This window comes from Lemur catta, chromosome 2 (genome assembly GCF_020740605.2).
Source record: "Lemur catta isolate mLemCat1 chromosome 2, mLemCat1.pri, whole genome shotgun sequence".
NCBI lineage: Eukaryota > Metazoa > Chordata > Mammalia > Primates > Lemuridae > Lemur > Lemur catta.
Window position 1 is genome coordinate 121,957,242 of NC_059129.1, and position 19,873 is coordinate 121,977,114.

At 41.9% G+C, this 19,873-nt stretch overlaps 1 pseudogene; it reads left to right on the plus strand.

The window, feature by feature from the left end:
• Positions 1–14,239: 14,239 nt before the first annotated feature.
• On the plus strand, positions 14,240–15,226 carry LOC123632144 (annotated as a pseudogene).
• Positions 15,227–19,873: the final 4,647 nt, after the last annotated feature.

Genomic DNA, 19,873 nt, shown 5'->3' on the forward strand with positions numbered 1-19,873 from the left:
TATTACTGAAATAAAAGTAGATATGTTCTATTTCCCCCCAGGAGGATGTAAAAAATGATGGGCATTATGTTGGGAAAAGTGATACCGAGGAGTGACATGTTTAGCTTTGTTATAAACCTTACTAGGATGAACTCAGCTAAGGAAGGTTGGCCGTGCTTCTATATTCAGTACCGGCTATCAGGCATTCTTTCAACCTGTTCCCCATCACAGAGCCTAAGGCGAGAAAATATCAAGCAGAGCTGGAGTCCAAAGATCGAGAAAGAAGCCACAAATGAAATTGATGGCAGTGATCACAGGCAGTAGAAATAGTGACATGGCTTCCATTAGACTCTTCCCTCTCTTCAGTGTCATTACAAATCACCTACTAAAATCAATCCTTCCCCGGGCTCAGAATAATGTACATAGTTGGCTTGTAAAGTAATGAACTTGGTCCATACACCCCAGATTTTTGTGTGTGTACATATGTACACACATACATCACACACGCATATCTGTAGACCCTCATTATTCATGGTACTTATGTTCTGTGAAGTCTCTGCACTGAATTCGTGCATACTGAAGTATTGCTCCTAGGGAGAAATACGGGGTTGGGTTCCTGCGAGCCTTTGTTCACAACATCTTTCTGAACTGATCAATATACAACCTTGTTTTATGTGTGTATCTGTTTAAAGACTCTGTATGTAACATATACTGTTGATGCATTGCCATGGAACTCACAGCCAACAGCACTGTCACTCGTGGCCGAATGAACCTTACCTAGCACACGTAATTTCTCTGTAAGGCACTCCTCAGCCTTCTCGGGGTTTGGAACATTAGCCAGCACTTCAGCACCATGCATGGGGCCATTTGAAACTCTGAAATCACCAAAAAGCACAAAAATGTGGGGAAAAAAGTGGCACTAGATAGACTGTGTAAAGGATACTTGTTTACATAATAGACCTGAAACAAGCAGGCAGAGCGCAGCCTTGTTTGCTCTCAGCTGAGAACATGCACAATAAGCAACTCAAATTTGTCACTGCTTTGCACGTGTCTGTGAACTACCGAGACAGCTATGCAAGTGCTGATTTGGGGGTTGCAAACAAATTGTCGTGAGTAGACAAATGCACAAGTACAGACTCTGCAAATAATGAGTATCAACCATATATATATATATATATATATATAAAATCAGTGTCATTACTTTATAGTCACATTATAATTCAATCAATATTTATTGATACCTACTATAGGCCACAGGGTTCTGTGATAGATCCTTAAAAATGTGCAAAAAGTATGAATTCACAATCGCTTTCCCCAAGTATAGATTGTTGGGGAGCCAAAGAATTTGTGCATGAAATAAATAACAAATAAAGCAGGAGAAAGCCAGTGTTGGCTGAGTAACGGAAATAATACATGTTATATAAAAGGTATGCAGACTTTATTCCTGTCATGGCTATGTCATGAATTATTTTTTACATAGACTTTGGAGGAAAAAATCAATTGAGTTTAGATCTATACTGTCCAATTATGATAGACAGTAGCCACCTGGGGCTATTTAAATCCAAATTAAAATGAATTAAATTGAAAATCAGTGCTTCAGTCCCACTAGCCACATTTCGACTGCTTCATAGCGACATGTGGCTGGTAGTCACTGTACTAGATGGCATAGATGCAGAACATTTCCATCAGTACAAAAAGTTCTGTTGGAGACTGCTGATTTAGAGTCTATGATTTATATAAGTTAAAAACCAGTGAGGAAAAACATCACAAATCTAGAAACATGTCTCCTTTGAGATTATTAAAATTATAAATTGCATGGAATATCTTAGGTTTTATCTTGTTCACACTTGAAAAGGACAGTTTCAAGCTTGCCGTTTCTTGCCCACCAGCAGCATTGTAGGGTAGCAGCCTAGAAACACTATGAACTTTCCACAAGGTGCTCAGATAATAGTGATGTATTTATGATAAATAAACAGCAATCTCCTGACACTATGTGCCAAATGAGGGATCATGTCATGCCAAAAATAAAAATATTCCATTTTCCTAACAGTTTTCTCTATCATTTGTGTTGGTTAATTCTCTCAGAGGCACTAAAAGTTCCCATGTACTGTATGAGCCCTGGAGAATGAATCAGAAGATGGGACTGGCTGCTTGATCCAATTAATCACAGTTTCATTAGTCACTTATTACGTAAACTTTAGTACACATGGATCAGGAACTTGGCTTTGAACTGTGCTCCCATGCACTTCTATGGAGCTTCCCAAGTGCCCCAGAAATTTCCAGATGTTATCCCACCCACTCTGGGACTCCAGGAACCTTGGGTCTCCCTTGCTGCCAGCTGTGCATATGGCAGCCACTGTGTGAGGGCACAGGTGGGGTAGAGGGGGGTTCCCCACAAAGCCTGAAGCACTTAGGCTTTAACCAGGAAGGCAGGCACAGGTCCGCTTGTTTTTCAGATGCTCAAATTTTAAAAAGTATTTCATAATATGTCAATTCCTATCCTACCCTTTCATTTCCAAACTCTCTTCTCACTCCCCATCCCAGCTTAGGAGGCATTTCTCCTGGTAGAGGAAGACACAGGTGAATAGAAACATCTCTGGAAGTAGACACAACAGTCTACTTTGGAATTCTTTCTGTCTTTCTTGCACTTGGACTTACAGCTTCTAAGCTTGGAAGATTAAGAACTTACTCTCTTTGTTCTCAAGCACAGGTCTGATAACTTCCCCAAATCTCCCACTCACATGAAGAAAAGAATGTACAAGTTGGTTTCTCAAGTTTATTGTCCTACTACAAACACCAACCTGTGGAGTGAATGCATCTTGAAACATTCAGGTTAGTTATCAGTCTTACTTAAATCAGTATAATGGGTTGTTCCAACACCTGAGCACTGTCGTTAGTAGCCATAAGAGATATAAGGAAGTAAGTAGCTAACTTGAAGGCAGAAAGGCATATTTGATCAGACTGATGAGACAAATACACCTGTGATCAACTAGTTTGGCTTTGGCTTGGAAAATGGACATATCTTTCATACATACCCTGGTCTATAATATACCTCTTAATTTAGTCCTTAACTTCTAAATTTACATTCAAAGATTACTTGGGGAAAGAGAGTGAAGAAGTGGAGATTATACTCCCTGAAACTTGTGAGAAATGTTCTCTCACCTACCACCCCATGCTTTAAAAAATAATCTAAGACATCAAGGAGTTAATTTTTTAAACTCCATCATCCAAGAGATGCTGCCAACCTTTGATAGATTTATTTTTATAAAGAAATCACACAGATTCCATATGTAATTAAATTAAAAGCACATTAAGTTAGGAACTCAGAGAACCTGCCTCCACCAGTATTGGGAGTTCAACCTATTGCCCTTGTAACACATGCTCTTCAAAAGAAAGGACAAATAAAATTTTTCAAACTAAGTCACAACTGTAAACTTTTTTGAATATGCTATTTTTTTAATTGTTATGAAAACTGCTTTTGGGCACAGCTAGCTTTTTTTCTAGTAACAACACAGCTGCACAGTTGCCTGTCTCCACCTAGGACATAAAAAGTGATGTTCATTAAAAAATATAAGATTGAAGATTGAGCAGGCAATTTAAAATATAATAGCAACATTTTCATTTTATTGGTTGCTGGTACGAGACTCCAAAGATGAATTCCAGCTCCAGGTAATAGATCTTGTAGGAAACCACAGAGTGGGTTGTGATTAGTATTTTCAGTGACAAGGCAACCTGATTCCTCCTATCACTCCCATGTGAATTACAGACGGACAGAGTTCACATTGGGTGACAATACTGACAAAGGAAGAAAAGATGCCATCTTACCAAAATGTGTGTGTGCATGTGTGCTGCTCAGCCTGGAAAGACATTTTTCTATGCTTCTTTCTCTCTTGGCCTCTGACTATTTAGCACTGAGTTTGCAATTTTCCCTCAGTCTCTGAGCCCGCAGTGACCACTGTGTTAGGCAAAGGTAACTTGGATGTACCCTCATTTCTTCCTCCACAGGCTCCCATGAACAGATATCATTTCTATTTCTGTGTCACCGAGTCTATTACACAGGGCATCCTTTAGGGTAGGCTCTTACTGCTTACTATGAATAATATTGTTTTAAGAATAGATAAAACACTATAGTTACACAGCAGGCACACTAGGGAGTGATTCTATAAAGGCATTCATCTTAGATCCTGCAAATAACTATAATAGTACTTCCAATATTTACTTAAAGTTTTTACCTAGTTCACATACAACATAGCATTTTTCACCCCCTCTTCTCCAAGACAAAATTACTTTTGGTAAAAACACAAAATGAAATTAATAATAGACAGAAAATCAATGCAGTTAAACTTTTCTTTTATGGAACGCTGTATCTGTAACCATACCAGTAAAAATTAATAAGAAGTGATTTTAATAAAGCCAAAATATTTCCAAAAATTAAAATTCAGGTGGCTTTAAAAATCATATCACTGTTGTAATGTTTTGTTTTCTTGATTTTTTTCTTTAGCTTTAAACTAATTAACAATTTAAAAGAAGAATACACTTCTATTTTAAAGACTGAGTCAAATTCAGAAAACTATATCATGCAGGAATTAGATTTGTGCTAACCAAATAACAATATTACACCCTGCAGCTAGCACTGCTTCACCGTTTTTAATCTAAACACAAATAAAAGCAAAATGGTCACAAAAAATGAAGAGTAGACATAACTCAAGTTCTGTTTCTTCATCTTTATAATCTCTATGCTTTCTTGTTTATTTCAAATCTACTATTTAAATGCAGGCGTATGTTGCACCCCAGGGACTGGAAACACAAACTTTGTCAGAAGCGGATTTAAATTCCACACTGTTATAAACGTACTCTAGGAACAAGCATTTGTGACTAAAGCCACACACGCTGGGGGCTCACTGGATAGTTGGGAATTTTCTGAATTAACTACCATGTAGAATATAATGTTTATTAAAGGACAAGTAATAAATATATGTGAATTTGAAGCACATATATATATATATGATTAAAACGTAGTAGTAATCATAAAAATTGTTCAGAACTTAAACCAACAACAGATTTCCTTCAAGGAGTATTTTATCATGGACCTATCATGTTTAGAATTGCTAGCTCATGGTGATGATAAAAAGCAGACTGGCTTGTAGTCAGTTTTATTATTGTTTTTAAATTCTCTTTAGACAAAGCATCTCTGTATGTTTGCACAGAGGACTGACCACTCCTGACACCTCACTCTCGGTACACCACCAAGTTCCACTAATGCATCTAAGGGAATGTGTGGTTGCAGAAATGCAATTTGCAAGCAACTTAAAAAATATTGGAATAGATTCTGAATAGTCTATCTCGGCCTCCACTGGATTTTTGACAGTTTCATTTAGAGATATAACATGTCAGGGGTCATGGTTGGCACTTACTCCACTTTAAGAAGTTTGGTATCAATTTAAAATTTAACTAGTTCTCAAAAAATAACTTATGGTACTTTTTTATCCCAGAATTTCTCTAACTACTTTTGGAACCTATTTATATTTTCATCACGGCCCATGTTATAAGTACCACAACTTCAATGCCTGCAGTTTCCTACTGCTATGTATTGCTCTCTTCAAATTGTTCTTTCAAGCACTAAGGGCTATCTTCTGGGTTCTAAATCCTGAGATTTGGTCATATGATTTTGGTCATATTTCAAGAATATATTCAGAGAACTTCAATGAACTCATATTGGTTGTTCTACCATTTGTAGATAATTTTTTCATCCCACCTTATGTTGTTAATTAAACATAAACTAATTTGAGAAAGGAGAAAATAAGCCTCAAGCTATAACTGAAGTTTTATTTGCAAATGATAAGCCAATGCATTCAATAGTTCAGAAACTGTGACAATGTACCAGGATGCTAGAATCACAAGGCTGCCTTCGCTTTGCATCTGCAACCTGGAATGACTGAGCAGCAGTTGGGCTCTCCACGGACAACACAAACACACCTGTGCTTCCTATTTACGTTCACCTGCTGACTGACTAATACTCCCACAATGACATTCCTGGCACACTACTTTACTGTCATGTTTTAACCTATTAAATTCCCACTGTACCATAAATGTGTTCATCCCAATCTGTCTTATAACTGGGTATAAACAGTGGGCTGCTGGAACCAGCTTGTACCAGCTTGCAGGAGCTGATGGTTGGGTAGCATCTATTCCCAGTTTATGTTTAACGGTGTTGCACTTGTAGTTTAAAAGCAGCATGGCAAAAAAATTTACACCACAGAAAATGGCAAACGGCACAAATCAGGGCTTCCTATCCTCCCACCCCCACCAGAGCTGATTTTTAAACATTGACCTGCACACCATTGGATAGATACATCTGTCCTTGCTTCACATAGGGAACTTTATCCACCCTCCTTCCTGTCCTACCTCGAGTATGTCTGGTGAAAACCACAGGATGCATAGCATGAATGATTTAAAAGGTACAAGGGTTCACTCGGAGACCGTGATGAGGACCAATTCTACATTTCCTCTCCATAAAATATGTGGAAGGAGAAATGATACCAAGGTGCACTAGAATCCGTGTTAACTGTGTTCAGCGTCTAATAGAAGAAAGCAAATGTCCTCTGAGCTGTGAGTGTGTACTGGCCAGGATCCCAACATTGGCATACTCAAAGCTTTAACTGAGAACAGTTTAATGAAAAGATTATTTGCAGCACTGTGGGCAGAGTTGAGGGAAACAACAAGGAATGCCGAAGCATCCAGGTACAAGCGACAGAGGAGACAGGAGCCATCACTACCCCTACGCCTGCAGGAGCAAAGGGAGAGGATGCCATTCTTGGAACCAACCAAGAGGAGCTCTAGCCACAGGGAGAGAATCTTCCAGAACTGTGGCAAGGCATGCAGGGACAGGGGCAGATAAATGGCCAGACCTCTCTCTACGCCTCCCTCCCTCCTCTTCCACTGCCTCCCATTGGCCAAACCAACCAGAAAGCAGAGGGCAAGAGCCCAGGTGCTGCAGTCCACTGAGTTCAGCTCCCAGGTGCAGAGCAGGACACAGCAGGGTGCAAGATGGAGCTGGGGGACTGAGGCAAAGGGGAATCACCCACCCAGGCTCATACTCTTTTCCTTCCCTTCACTCTGCATTCCTTCTTCTACTTCTGTGTAGCCTCAAGAACAAGTAGGGAATCAAATCATTTAGCCGTGCACTTACGTGTCTTGAAAAAAATTAAAGTTTTTTTTTTTATTCTGATGAAAAACAGGACTGTGAGAGAAAGAAAGGATTTGGAGGAGGTTAGCCAGCTGTGGCTATCATTTCAAGCAGAACTCAAATTGCAAGGCATTTTTCATATTTTATTAGAAAAACCATACAGATTTGAAAAATACAGAACAGAAGAATGGTGTAAATGGATTCTGGAATCATCTTGAATAGGCAAAATGAAGCTCAGACATACCTTTCTTTTGACACAGAACCGCAGTGTCATTCCAATTTTGCAGAGCCTGACAAATGGACAATTATGCCAGACAGTTCTGAATCACTTAGCTTGAGTGTGTTAAGGATGCTTTCTTTAGTTCAGTGCTCCATAGCTCATCCTGAATAAGTGCTCCAGCTTCCACTTTCCCCCTACAGGCACAGAGAAAGTGCATTTTAAGATCATAAAACTTGTTACAATACCCTGGCCCTCAGTAAAGTTATAATAGCCATCAACTCTGGTTCGTAGAATCTCTACATAACAAGCAGGCTCTCTACTCATGTCTTTGGTTAGTGTACCTGTTGGCCAAGGCTGCCATAACACGATACTACAGACTGGGTGGCTTAAGTAACAGAGATATACTTCCTCACAGTTCTGGAGACCAGAAGTCTAAGATCAAGGTAGTGGCTTTTCCCAAAGTCTCCATACTTGGATGGTAAACAGCCCCCTTTTCCATATGTCTTCACACAATCTCCCCTCTGTGCGTGTCTGTGTCCTAATCCCCTCTTCTTACAAGGACACCAGTCATACTGGATTAGGGCCCTACTTTAATGACCTAATTTTAACTTAATCACCTCTTTCTTTTTTTTTTTTTTTTAACCTGGATTCTTTGGTAGAATTAGGCACCTCTTTAAAGACCCAATCTCCAAATAGTTACTTTCGAAGGTTCTAGGGGTTCAGACTTCAACACCAGAATTTTGGGGGAACACATTCAGCCCATAACAGTCAATAATTATTTCTTTTCTCCTGTGCAACTCATGCCATGGCTTCCCAAAGGGAAGATGTTTTTGCTCTGGCCTTCCCTCTCTTCCCCTGTTCAAAATGCGTCATTCCTTGGTCCCTTTCTTTCAGACCATGCTTTCTTTCTGTTACAGCAAGTGCTAAGGCGGGTGGTCCTGAAGACAAACCAAGCGGCACACAGAGAGTTGGAGAATCAAGGTTTATTCACCAGCAGGCTCAAAGGGGTCTGGCCACCAAATTCTGAGCCCCATCTACCCAATTTTTCCTACTTTCATTAAGTTGGGGTGCTCGAGGGGTGGGGTCTCAGGTGGCTAAGGTAATAGGTTAGTTGATGTGTCAGGTAATAGGTTAGTATTATGCTGATGCACCAGGTAATAGATTAGCTGATGGGCCAGGTAACAGGTTAGTATTATGCTGATGCGGGTCTTCCGTGAGGGGTGGGAGTCTCAGGTGGCTGATGCGCCAAGTAATAGCTGGGGGTTTTCCTTATCATTTCTACTTTCAAGTATTATAGCCAAATTATCTGACAAATTATAGATGATAAACAATTTGATCCTTTCAGTTTGTGAGTATATCAATCTCCTAGGTAATAGGAGCTTTCTGGGGACAATGTTATTACTGAAATACGGGACAGAATGGCAAGAATTTCAGGCATCTTTAAAGCTGGAAATAGGAATGCTTGAGAGAATGTGGAGATTTGCACTTGGCTTCAAATAAAGGGGAGATGTGTGGAAGGAGCCAGCACAGGGCCTGGAACAGGGAGTGAGATCTGAGCCCTCCTTAGCTCCCTTTGCTCCAGGGACCCGCCACCCTCCCCCTCCCCCCATGGCTGTAGCCTGGACCACTGCTCCAAATTCCCACAGTGACGCTCTGTTTTCATGCATAGCCCCTCACATGCCCTCTCCATACAGTCTTCAAAGTCATTTTGTAAGGGAATTTTATAAATAATTTTTCAACTTCGTTCATTTTGAATGAGATGATGTCACAAACTGCATCCCACCCCCAGGCACCTGCCCCACACCTCCTTAAAATCCTCAACAAATTCCTATTGCTCTTAGGAAAAATCTTTGCTTCTAATTATGCTCTTAGACCAGAAGTCAACAAACTATAGCCCATGGGCCAAATTTGGCCCACTGCTTGTTTTTGCACAGTCCTCGACCCAAAAACGAATTTTCCATTTTTAAATGGTGAAAAAAAATCAAAAGAAGGTTTCATGGCAAGTGAAAATTACATGAAATTCAGATTATGTGTGCTCAGTTGTCCTTGTGGTCTTTATCTATACAGTTTTTCTTAGTCGTAAGAGCCTGAAATGCAAAAACTATATATGTTTGACCTTATACAGAAAACCGAGCCTGAACTTTTAATAATTGAAATTTTATGGCAATGTTAAAGAGTGTGATATGCACTGTATTCCTGGTCGGTACCAATGAGGTCTCTCGAGGCTTGCCTTTCTTTAGGCTTAAAGTCATTAGTCCTCTAAACTGAAATATTACCCTCCCCAACCCCCAACATACTCACATTTTCTCATACACATTTCTCATACACAACATGCCTGCACACACAGACTTACTTTTGTGTAACTATGGTTCCCCCTGTAGCTACACTTCATTATACTCCCCTGGTATCTAAAATTAAACTGGGAGTCATCTTCGGTTCTGTCCTCTCCGCTCCAGTAGCCATTTGCCTCAATCTACCTCTTTAAGACCCTGAAATCCATCCTCTTCTCCCCCTACCCACTGCACCCTATTCCAGCACTCAGCACTCTGCAGTGAAAAGACCATCTCTTCCCTAAAGGCTCAGACCCATTTTTACTCGGTCTTTGTGCATCAGCCCCTGACAACACAGTGCCTGGCACCTAGTAGGTCCTCAATCACAATTGCTGAAGCAATGATTTTCTTACACAAACTCTTCATTCATTTGCAAGACCATATGGCTGCCCAGGTGGTATGACTGGCAGGCAACCAAATGGAGTGCAGAAGTGATTCCAACGCACTTCCCTCACAGCATGACAAAATGCCAGAAATCTCTTCTGGTGGAATGGATTTAACTCCTGAGCTAAAGCGCTGTTTCCAGGAGGCCGGTGTTAAAAATCAAATAAGTTCTCTAAGATAAAAGTTATCACATCAGATCAATATACTGCGTCAATTCTCAAGGTCCTGAGGAAATGGAACATAGAACGGGTGGGTGAGTTGTGACAGCTGATTAGGCCAAGTGAGATCCACAGCACAAGATATTGCCCCATGGAGGGACTGAGTCTAACAGAAAATCACAGAAATAAAACTCAGGGCATTTAGGCTTTGCCCCTGGAATCAGAACTATCATAAGAAAGAAAATCCAATAATTCATGCTCGAGTCAGAAATAAGAGAGGCTGTACTTCCTGTCTGGGGCCACAGCCGCTCACACCCTGCTTCCACTTAGAGCGATAATTCTCATTCTAGACATGAATCTAATGAAACCCTGTGTTTGGATTTCCTGCAATTTTTCTGACTGTGAATATGGACTTGTTCCCAAAAACGTCCATGTTCCATCTGCCCTCCTGAATGGGCAGTTTCCACTCAGGGAGAGTCACGCGGCCGCCAGATCTGCCCCAAGTGGCAGGTGAAGATTTATGCTCACCCTGATATATGAGACACTGAATTTACTTTTTAATTTATTTCTTGAGTCAAAATATAATGAAATGAGAGCTAATAAAATAATCCAGTTGGCCAGAAAGTTTTCTACATCTTATTTGTAAGAGTGTTCTGAACCAAGCTGAATCATCTCAAGATCTGCCAGACGTCACCAGTCATTAGGAGTTGCTACAAGTCACTGGGCTCCTCTTTCCCTCCCTCTTTCTCTCCCATCCTCCCTCCCTTTCTTTCCTCTTTTTCTCCCTTCCTTCCCCTCCTTCCTTCCTTTCCTTCCTTTCTTCCCTTCTGTTGCTCCTGTCTTTCTTTCTTCCCTCCCATATTAGTTTGCTTGGGTTGCCAGAACAAAATACTACAGGCTGAGTGGTTTGAACACTAGAAATTTATTTTCTCACCGTGCTAGAGGCTGGAAGTCCAAAATCAAGGTGCCAGCATGGCTTGTTCCCTTCTGAGGCCTCTCTCCTTGGCTTGCAGACGGCCACCCTCTTGCTCCCTCTTCACACGGTCTCCCCTCTGTGAAGACTGCGTCTGTCCTTGTGTCCTAGTCTCCTCTTCTTATTGGCACACCAGTCAGATGGGATCAGGGCCCACCCGAATGGCCTTATTTTGATTTAATCACTCTTTTAAAGGTCACAATCTGAGATACTGAGGGCTCAGACTTCAACATATGAATTTGGCAGGGGGCAGAGGGGAAACACAATTCAGCCGATAACACTCTCCCTTCCTTCTCTCCTTCCTGCCTTTCTTCATTTCCTTTCATCCTTCATTCATTCAATAAATACTTGTTGAGGGTTTACCCCAGGCCAGATGCTATGAAGAAGAATGACACAAAGATAATTCCACAAATCCCTGCTCAACACAGACAGACACAACACACACACACACACACACACACACACACACACACACACACACGCAGAATGGTGTTAACAAGCTCTCCTGTTTCAGGAGAGCAGCTTCTTGGACTGAGACCACTGTTGGCTCTTGTCACATTACAGTTAGTGGTGCGGAACACCTGATCTATGTGGCAAGGTAAAGGCCAAGTTAGCATGGGGTAATGACTGCCACTGATAGGAGTTTGACCCCCAGCTCTGACTTTGACTTTCTGAATGACCTTGATAAGGAAGCTGAGCTACAAAATCCTCAGGTGTAGAAAGGAGGGGTGGGGCTCCATGCCTACCCCAGTCCTCTCAGTCTCAGCTGGTGATGATACCTGAGAGGCCCCCGAGTTGTGAGCAGGGCTCAGGGATTTTAAGGAGGAGCCCTATTCCAAGGTCAGAAATGTTAAAATGAAAGCAGAAAAAAAAAAAAAAAAACCTGGCCCTTTTGGAAACCCTTGTCGATCAAGGGTAACAAATGCAAGCAATTCGTGTTTCCACTGAAGTGAAAGATTCAAGTTGCTTTTCTGGGTCAGGCCTTTGCAGGAGCAAAGCAAGTGAGGATGGGAAAGGCTGTTGAGTCACGGAGAATATTCTGCAGAGAAGCAGCGCCCCCTGCTGGGATGAGGTGCTATTGCATGTAATAAGTGAAAATCGTGACGACTGGCCAGCCTGGGTTTTAACCGAATATCAAATGGAGACCATTAATCTTAATCAGAAGCTGAGTTTTCAAGACCACCAGACTGTGGAAAGATTTCTCCATGGGTTAATTTTAGCCATGTCTCAGATTTACTTTTGCTTCAAACTGTTCATCCATGCCATACATCTTTCTTCATAAATCAATCTCGATATGTACTAATAAAAAACACTTAGTCAAAATCTGTTATTTAGAGTACACAGCTGGCTCACAGGTCTGAAGTCTCCTTTACTTCAGACTCCATTAAGCAACTGCCCAACTAATCAGACTACCAGACCTCCAAGTCTCCTTCCAGCTTTAGAATTTAACTGTATGGAGAAAATCACGTATTTAATTGAGTTCTATTAAACGTGGGTATTTTATATACTGTAGGATATATGGAGAAGTGTAAGACATGTCCCTGATCTCTTGTTTTGGAGACTTAGCATGAAAATATACAAAGATAAATAGCAATTATAAGAAGTAAATAATCATGCCAGTCGACAAAATATGTCCAAGAGTGGGGTGGGCAAGAGCTATTTTGAGAACCAGTGTTTCAGGCTGAGGGCCAGAAAGGGTTTTATAAAGGAAGGGTTTCTTGAGCCACACCTGGGACAAGAATTTTGATGACATTCAGGGATGATGAGAAAAAATGAAGCAACTATGAAAAAATAGAGGCAAAAAACAGGTTAAAAGTTTTGATAAGAAAAAAATGAAATGTGCTTGAGAAACACCAGGAAGATCAATTTAACCTGAGTAGGACTTTTTAAGAGAGTACTTTGAGATAAGGCAGGAAAGGGAAGCTGAGACATGATTAGATGATTCCGTAAATGCAAGGATAAGGAGTTTGAGCTTATTACTGTAAGCAATTGAAAACCATTGAAGATTTCTGGGAAGGAAAATAAACTGATAAAAACTGTGTCTTAAGAAGACTCACCTGACAGTCACATGCAGGATGAAATTATTCTAAGATATGAAAAGATGCCCTGAATGTGTAAGAGGCACAGAGATAAAAAGAGGGGTTTCAAGGTCACAAATGTGTATACAAAAGCAGAAAACAAATCTGGCTCTTTGATTTTTTTCTGTATCAAGGAATATATACTAACTTAAAATAATCCAAAGACTTAAATGTTAGACCTGAAACTATGAAACTCCTGGAGGAAAACATTTGGGAAATGCTGCAAGACATTGATCTGGGCAAAAAGTTTCTGGGTAAGACTCAAAAGCACAGGCAACAAAAGCAAAACTAGACAACTGGAATTATATCAAGCTAAAGACTTCTTAACAGTACAGGAAACAATTAATAAAGTGAAGATACAACCTACAGAAAGGAAGAAACTATTTGCAAACTATCCATCCAATAAGGGATTAATAACCGGAATATATAAGGAACCCAAACAACTCAATAGCAAAAAGAAAGAAAGAAAGAAAGAAAGAAAGAAAGAAAGAAAGAAAGAAAGAAAGAAAGAAAGAAAGAAAGAAAGAAAGAAAGAAAGAAAGAAATACTTTCAATTAAAAGATGAACAAAAGGCTGCATAGACATTTCTCAAAAGCAGACACACAGGCCAGATGTGGTGGCTCACATCTGTAATCTCAGTGCTTTGGGAGGACGAGGCAGGAGGATCGCTTGAGGCCAGGAGTTTGAGAACAGACTGGGCAACATAGCAAGGCCCCATCTCTACAAAAAAAGTTGTTTTAAATAGCCAGGTGCGGTAGCATGCACCTATAGTCCCAGCTACCCAGGAGGCTGAAGCAAGAGAATCGTTTGAGCCCAAGAGTTTGAGGTTGCAGTGAGCTATGATAACACCACCGCACTCTAGCGCAGACAATAGAGCGAGACTCAGTCTCAAAAAAAGAAGACATACAGAAGACCATCTGGAGTGGTCAACATGAAGGCAGCTGTAAGGTGCCTTGGTAGAATCTGGATACATCATCAAAGACATAGCCTTTCCAAGGTGGTTTATCAGACATCTCTTTATCCTTGTTCTGTAAACATTCAGGTACCCAACAGACATTTTGCTGCTGCTACAAAGCCTGCAAAGAAAATAAACAAACAAACAAAAAGGTGCTAAAGGAAAATCACCAGATGAAAAAAAAGATGTAATAGAAAAAATAAAGTCATACCGCTCTGTGCAAGGCAAACCTGAGGATGATGTCTATTTTACATCTTCTACCCACGGCAGATATATGAGGTGGAGAAAACTATTTACTTACTTAAAATTTTTCAAGTTCTTGACTTTACTAACCCAAAGCAAGGTGTTTGTCTTGATTTGACACTAGACATGGCACTGGGAAGGAAGAAAGAGGTGGAGCCATTTGCCAGTGTTCTTAGTCTGCCACATCCATTCTTTTCAGAAATCAATGAAGTGGCTGGATGTACAGGGAAGGCATTGGAGTTTAAAATAGCAGGAGAAAATGGAGCTGCATTTACAGGAGGAACTAATCTGATTCAGAAGATTTTGAATGATCAAATTCACATAGACTTTTATGTAGCTGCTCCAGAAATAATGCCTGAGCTTAATCCATTAAAGAAGAAACTGAAAAAAAAGATTTCCAAAGTTTATTCAAAATTCCATGGGCTGTGACATCCCCAAAATGCTTGAATTATCTAAAAATGGGCACGAAAGTAAGGTAGATGAAGGAAAGGAGAACTTTCTCAAGACCAAGATAGCAACATTGGATATGTCAAGCAACCATGTAACTGCCAATCTGCACACAGCTATTAACGTAGTTTGTAGGCACAGACCGCTGAGTTTGGGTCGCTTTGGGGTACATGCTTTCCTTCGTAGTTCAACAAGTGAAGGTTTGTTACTAAAGATTGATCCATTGATTCACTGTTGCCTAAAGAAGTAAAAACAGAAGAAAGTTATTTCTAAATCTGCGATTTCAGGCGTCCACTGGGGGATCTCTGAACATGTCCCCCTCAGATAAGGCAGGACCACTGATCTTTGTTATGTCACTCCTAGGAAACTAATACAGAGGCCAACTGGTGAGAGTGGCCAGGAAGAAGGTGGATCAGCGATGACCTAGGTGAGTCTGCCTTGGGCCACTGGGTCCATGTTAGTGCCGTGATCTGTACTAATGGACATAGAACACGTAGAAGGAGCAGTGGGCGGGGACAAGGCACCAGTTCAGCGTCTGATGTGTAAGTCACAGCCCCATGGTCCACCTAATCGGACATGTCCAGTCAGCATTTAAAAGGCTAAGCTAGGCAGGGAGGTAGAAATAGCCCAGAGCTATAGATGAGTGACTCTGAAGAGATATCAAATTCGTTTAGAAAAGTGTTAATATTCAGACTGGAAAAGCTTCACCTTCATTCTCGCTAAGGTGAGAGAGGCTCTACATGGTGAATGCTGGGTGGTAGGTCCCTCTCCCGCTGAACAAGGATCCCCATCCTAGCTGACTCTCCAGGGCTGATGTGGGTCAGCTCTGGGACCCCTGTGAGGGGACAGCACCGCACCCCAGAGTATGTGGGAAGGTCCCTCGGAAAGAGAGGTGGGGCCCTGACCAAGACACTTAACCACTCAGAGTCTCAGTTTCTCACTGTGAGGCAACAGGGGGGCAATATGTAAAGGCATGTGGGACTCAAAGTAACTTCACAGTCAGTTCAAGCATTTTCATTTTACAGAGGAGAAAAATCAGACACAGAAGTTAAGTGGTGTATTCAAGGTCACGAACAATTGGGTGTCAGAGCTGGAATTGGAAAGAGCTCTTTTCATTAAAGCATTTCTAAGGTCTCTTTCAGTCTTTAAATCCTATGGTTATAAAAGCAATTTATAAATAGAATAGGGTGGTAGAAGTTTCTAAATGGCACCATCCACCAAAAATTGCTGTTTAAAGAGAGAACTAATTGGAATTCATCAATCTCATAATGCAGAGGCCCCACATTAATTCTGTGCACTGGAGCAAAACCTGCATGGCAGATCGTTTGAATGCAGGAGGTCAGTCAGAGAGATTGCTTCTTTAGATCTTCAAGAACATTGAAGAACACTGTCAAAATCCTTTCATTACATTCATTTCCTGTTAATTTTCAATAATGTTTCCTCCCATATGGAAATCGAGCTTGTTGAAAACTTTTCCCAACATGCCCCTTCCCCAGCCCAAAAAGGAAAACAAATGTGGTTGCAGCAGCCTTACTTGAAAGTCAACATCTAGAAGTTGTGGTCAAAGCAACTGGTCCTTTTCCCAGATGATGTGTTTACTGAAAATGAGCTTCCCTGAGGCCACACAGAGGCAGGCTCCAGGGTCTGAGCTGGACTTTGAGTGTGTCTGACAAATGAAGGGAGGCGACTAAAGGAGTGTTTCCTGCCAGCTGCCTCATCCAGGTGTCATTGCAACCAAGGCTGGCTGCTGCTGGAAGCTGGCCCCTCCCAGGGAGGGCAGGAGAGAAGAAAGCAGCATTCTCCCTACCTTCCCCTGCCACCTCCTAACTTCTTCTTTTCTCTGCCTTGGACCATCCAAATTTCCCCTGAACCTCCTTTCCTTTTGCTTTGGCTTCATTCTTATTCTTCCCTCTCTGCTCCTCTTTCTGTCTTTTTCCTATTTTCCTCTTTACCATGTCTCTTCTTTCTAATACTTAACCCCAACTCTGGTCTGTCTACTCCTGGATAAATGTAAATGAAGTCACATTCAATCAATATAAATCAATAATTTCAATGCCTTAAGAAACTAATCCTAATGGTAATGAGTGGGGTCTGCCCTCTCCTCCTAAAAGCCTCCAAATGGTCATGGGCTGGCCACCATGGATCAGAACCACCAGCCCAAGTGGGACCCACCAAGCTCCATAAAGGCAGTGCCATCTTGGTTCCCTGGTTCCCTGAATGGCCAAACATCAGAATCATCAAAATTTAATGATGCCAATTTCTAGCTCCATTCCCAGTTGAGGTGGAAAACTGAGCATGTGTAGGAAGCACCCTTTCTACTCCTAAACATAGAGTAGGTGGAAATGCTGGATAAAAAATATGTGTGTGTGAATATGCTTAATGCCACTAAATTGTACACTGAGAAATGGTTAAGATGGTAAATATTGTGTATATTTTACCACAATAAAACTAAACAGGGCAACCAGTCAATCAGTGTCAAGACAGGGAGAACGGGAGGTCATTGTCATTGGAAAAAGGGGCCACCTGAGTGTGTGTGTGTGTGTGTGTGTGTGTGTGTGTGTGTGTGTAGATAGATAAAAGTTATACTGCATAGCCAAATTCAAAAGAAAGAAATAAAATTTTGAGAATAAGACCTTCAAGGACATAGCAGTGAAAAAGTATTAAACTCAGGTAGCCCTCAGGTGTGCGGGGAGCAGACATGTACCTCAGAACTGAAGCTCTGGAATTGAAGCCCCTAAGTCAGTCCTGCTCGGTAGGTGCTGGAAGTAAGCTCCCTGCATAAAGCCAAGAAGAGTGCCCTCTCTGAAGAGCAACCAGAAGACTCTACCAAAAGTGATAAAGCTGCTAGAATTTCTTCCTATAACCCTAAAGGCTGATCAAGCCATAATTCTAGACTCTCAAGATTTTAATCTAGGCAGAAATCAGAACCAGGAGAATCTTTGCAATGAAATATGATTCAATCCTGTACCTTGCATTTCATGTTAGCAAATGAGCAGTTAGCACAGAAATAGACCCTTGGTTTCTAAAGCTGAAACTTTGGAATTTTGCCCGGAACCAATCATTATTTTATTTGCCCATACCCTGTATCAGACATAGGTCATATGTGTCCAACAGCCACCCCTGATTGGCTTTTTATGGATGTTAATTAACAGCTCCATTGTTGCCAGGCCATTTGGAGACACTCAGCTAGAAATGCCAGCTGCTTCGCTGAACTTATGGATATGTCTGAGCCTTCCACCAAGGGCTGTAAAGTCTTAGTGGAGTGGCAGCACCGTAGGGCAATTCAGGCCAATTTAGATTTTGTAGGATGTACATGAACCACTGTTTCCTGTCCTGCTCTGATTTTTGTTCAAACAGTTTCCATTTGCCTGGAATAGCCACTCCCAGAATACTAACCTAAGAAAGTGGTTATTATTTGCCACTTAGCAGCCAGGCCACTAAAATACAGAGTTACAAAGGTCATTTCCATCCCTGAGACAGCAATGCCTTCCATTTATATAGAATACTTAAGGTTTACCAAATGTTTTCACAGGATAACCCAGTCTTCTATGAGGCAGGTAATGGGGCTGGATTTACTCCCCTCGAATGAGAAAAACAGGCCCAGTGAGACTCTGGGACTCACCCAAAGACACACAGCAGAGCTGCGGCTCACAGGTTTGCAGCCAACTGTACCAGGAGCCCAGGTGGCCTCTGCTTCCAATGTCCCTGGCTTCCTATTCTCCCTGTCTTGATGCCAATTGTCCCTGGCTGCCATGTACTCTTTATTTTTAATGTTGTAAAATATAGCATAAGGCATTTTAAGTGTACAGTTCAGTGGCATCAGGTACATTCTGGTTATTAGCAACCATCACCACCATCCTACAGTGGAATAGAAACCTCAGGGATCGTCGCTCAGCACAAACACCAAATTCACAACTATCCACAAAAACAAGGAAGCACCTTCAGAAGAACCAAAAATCAGTTGCGCGATCATACTACTTGGTTTTAGCTTTATATCAAGGAAAGAGGCACTGGAGAGGGCAGAAAAGACAGCTCAAGTTCCCTACACCACGACTGCCCCATTGCAGGCCCCTCCCCCACGCCCCCCCATCCCCACCACAACCCTGCGCTCCCAGAGAGACTCTGTGTGCCTGGGGGAGGGAGAGTGAAGTGACTGCAGGACTTTGCATTGAAACCCAGCACCACCCTAGCTCAGGGGAACACAGCACAGGGCAGAAATCTGCCAATGCCCATGGAGGGAGCATTTAGACCAGCCTGGCCAGAGGGAAATCCTCCACCCTGAAACCAGAGTTCCCACTAGCCCCACCACCAGCTGAGAAAAAGTAGCCTGGGGCCTGGACTAAGTTCATAAGGCAGTCAGGTCACAAAGGCTGCAGTCCTTAGGCAATTCCTACAGCTGTGCTGGCTCAGAGTCAGTGGACTTGGGGTGCACATAACCCAGTGAGACAACAGTGGTGTCGGCCAAGTCGGTATCTGTGTCACAACCCCCCTCCCCAACTCCAGGCAGTGCAGCTCAGGGAGTTTTCTTCCACTTGAGGAAAGGAAAGGGGGGAGCTCAGAGGACTTTGTTTTGCAACTTGGGTTCCAGCTCAGCCACAGTCAAATAAAGTACCAAGCAGACTCCGAAGCCCCTGAGTCCTGGCCTTAGTTCCTGGAAGGCATTTCTGGACCCACCCTGGGCCAGAAAGAAACATGCTGCCCTGAAGGGAAGGACCCAGTCCTGGCAGGATCCACCACCTGCTGATTAAAGAGCCCTTGGGCTTTGAATAAACACTAGAAGTAGCCAGGCAAAAGTCACTATAGGCTTTGGGTGAGCTTGGCTGGCTTCAGGTGTGACCTGGTACTGGTGGCCACAAAGGAAAGCCCATGTCACTCCTTCCCCAATTTCATCAGCCCAGCACAGAGAATGAGAGGAGAGAG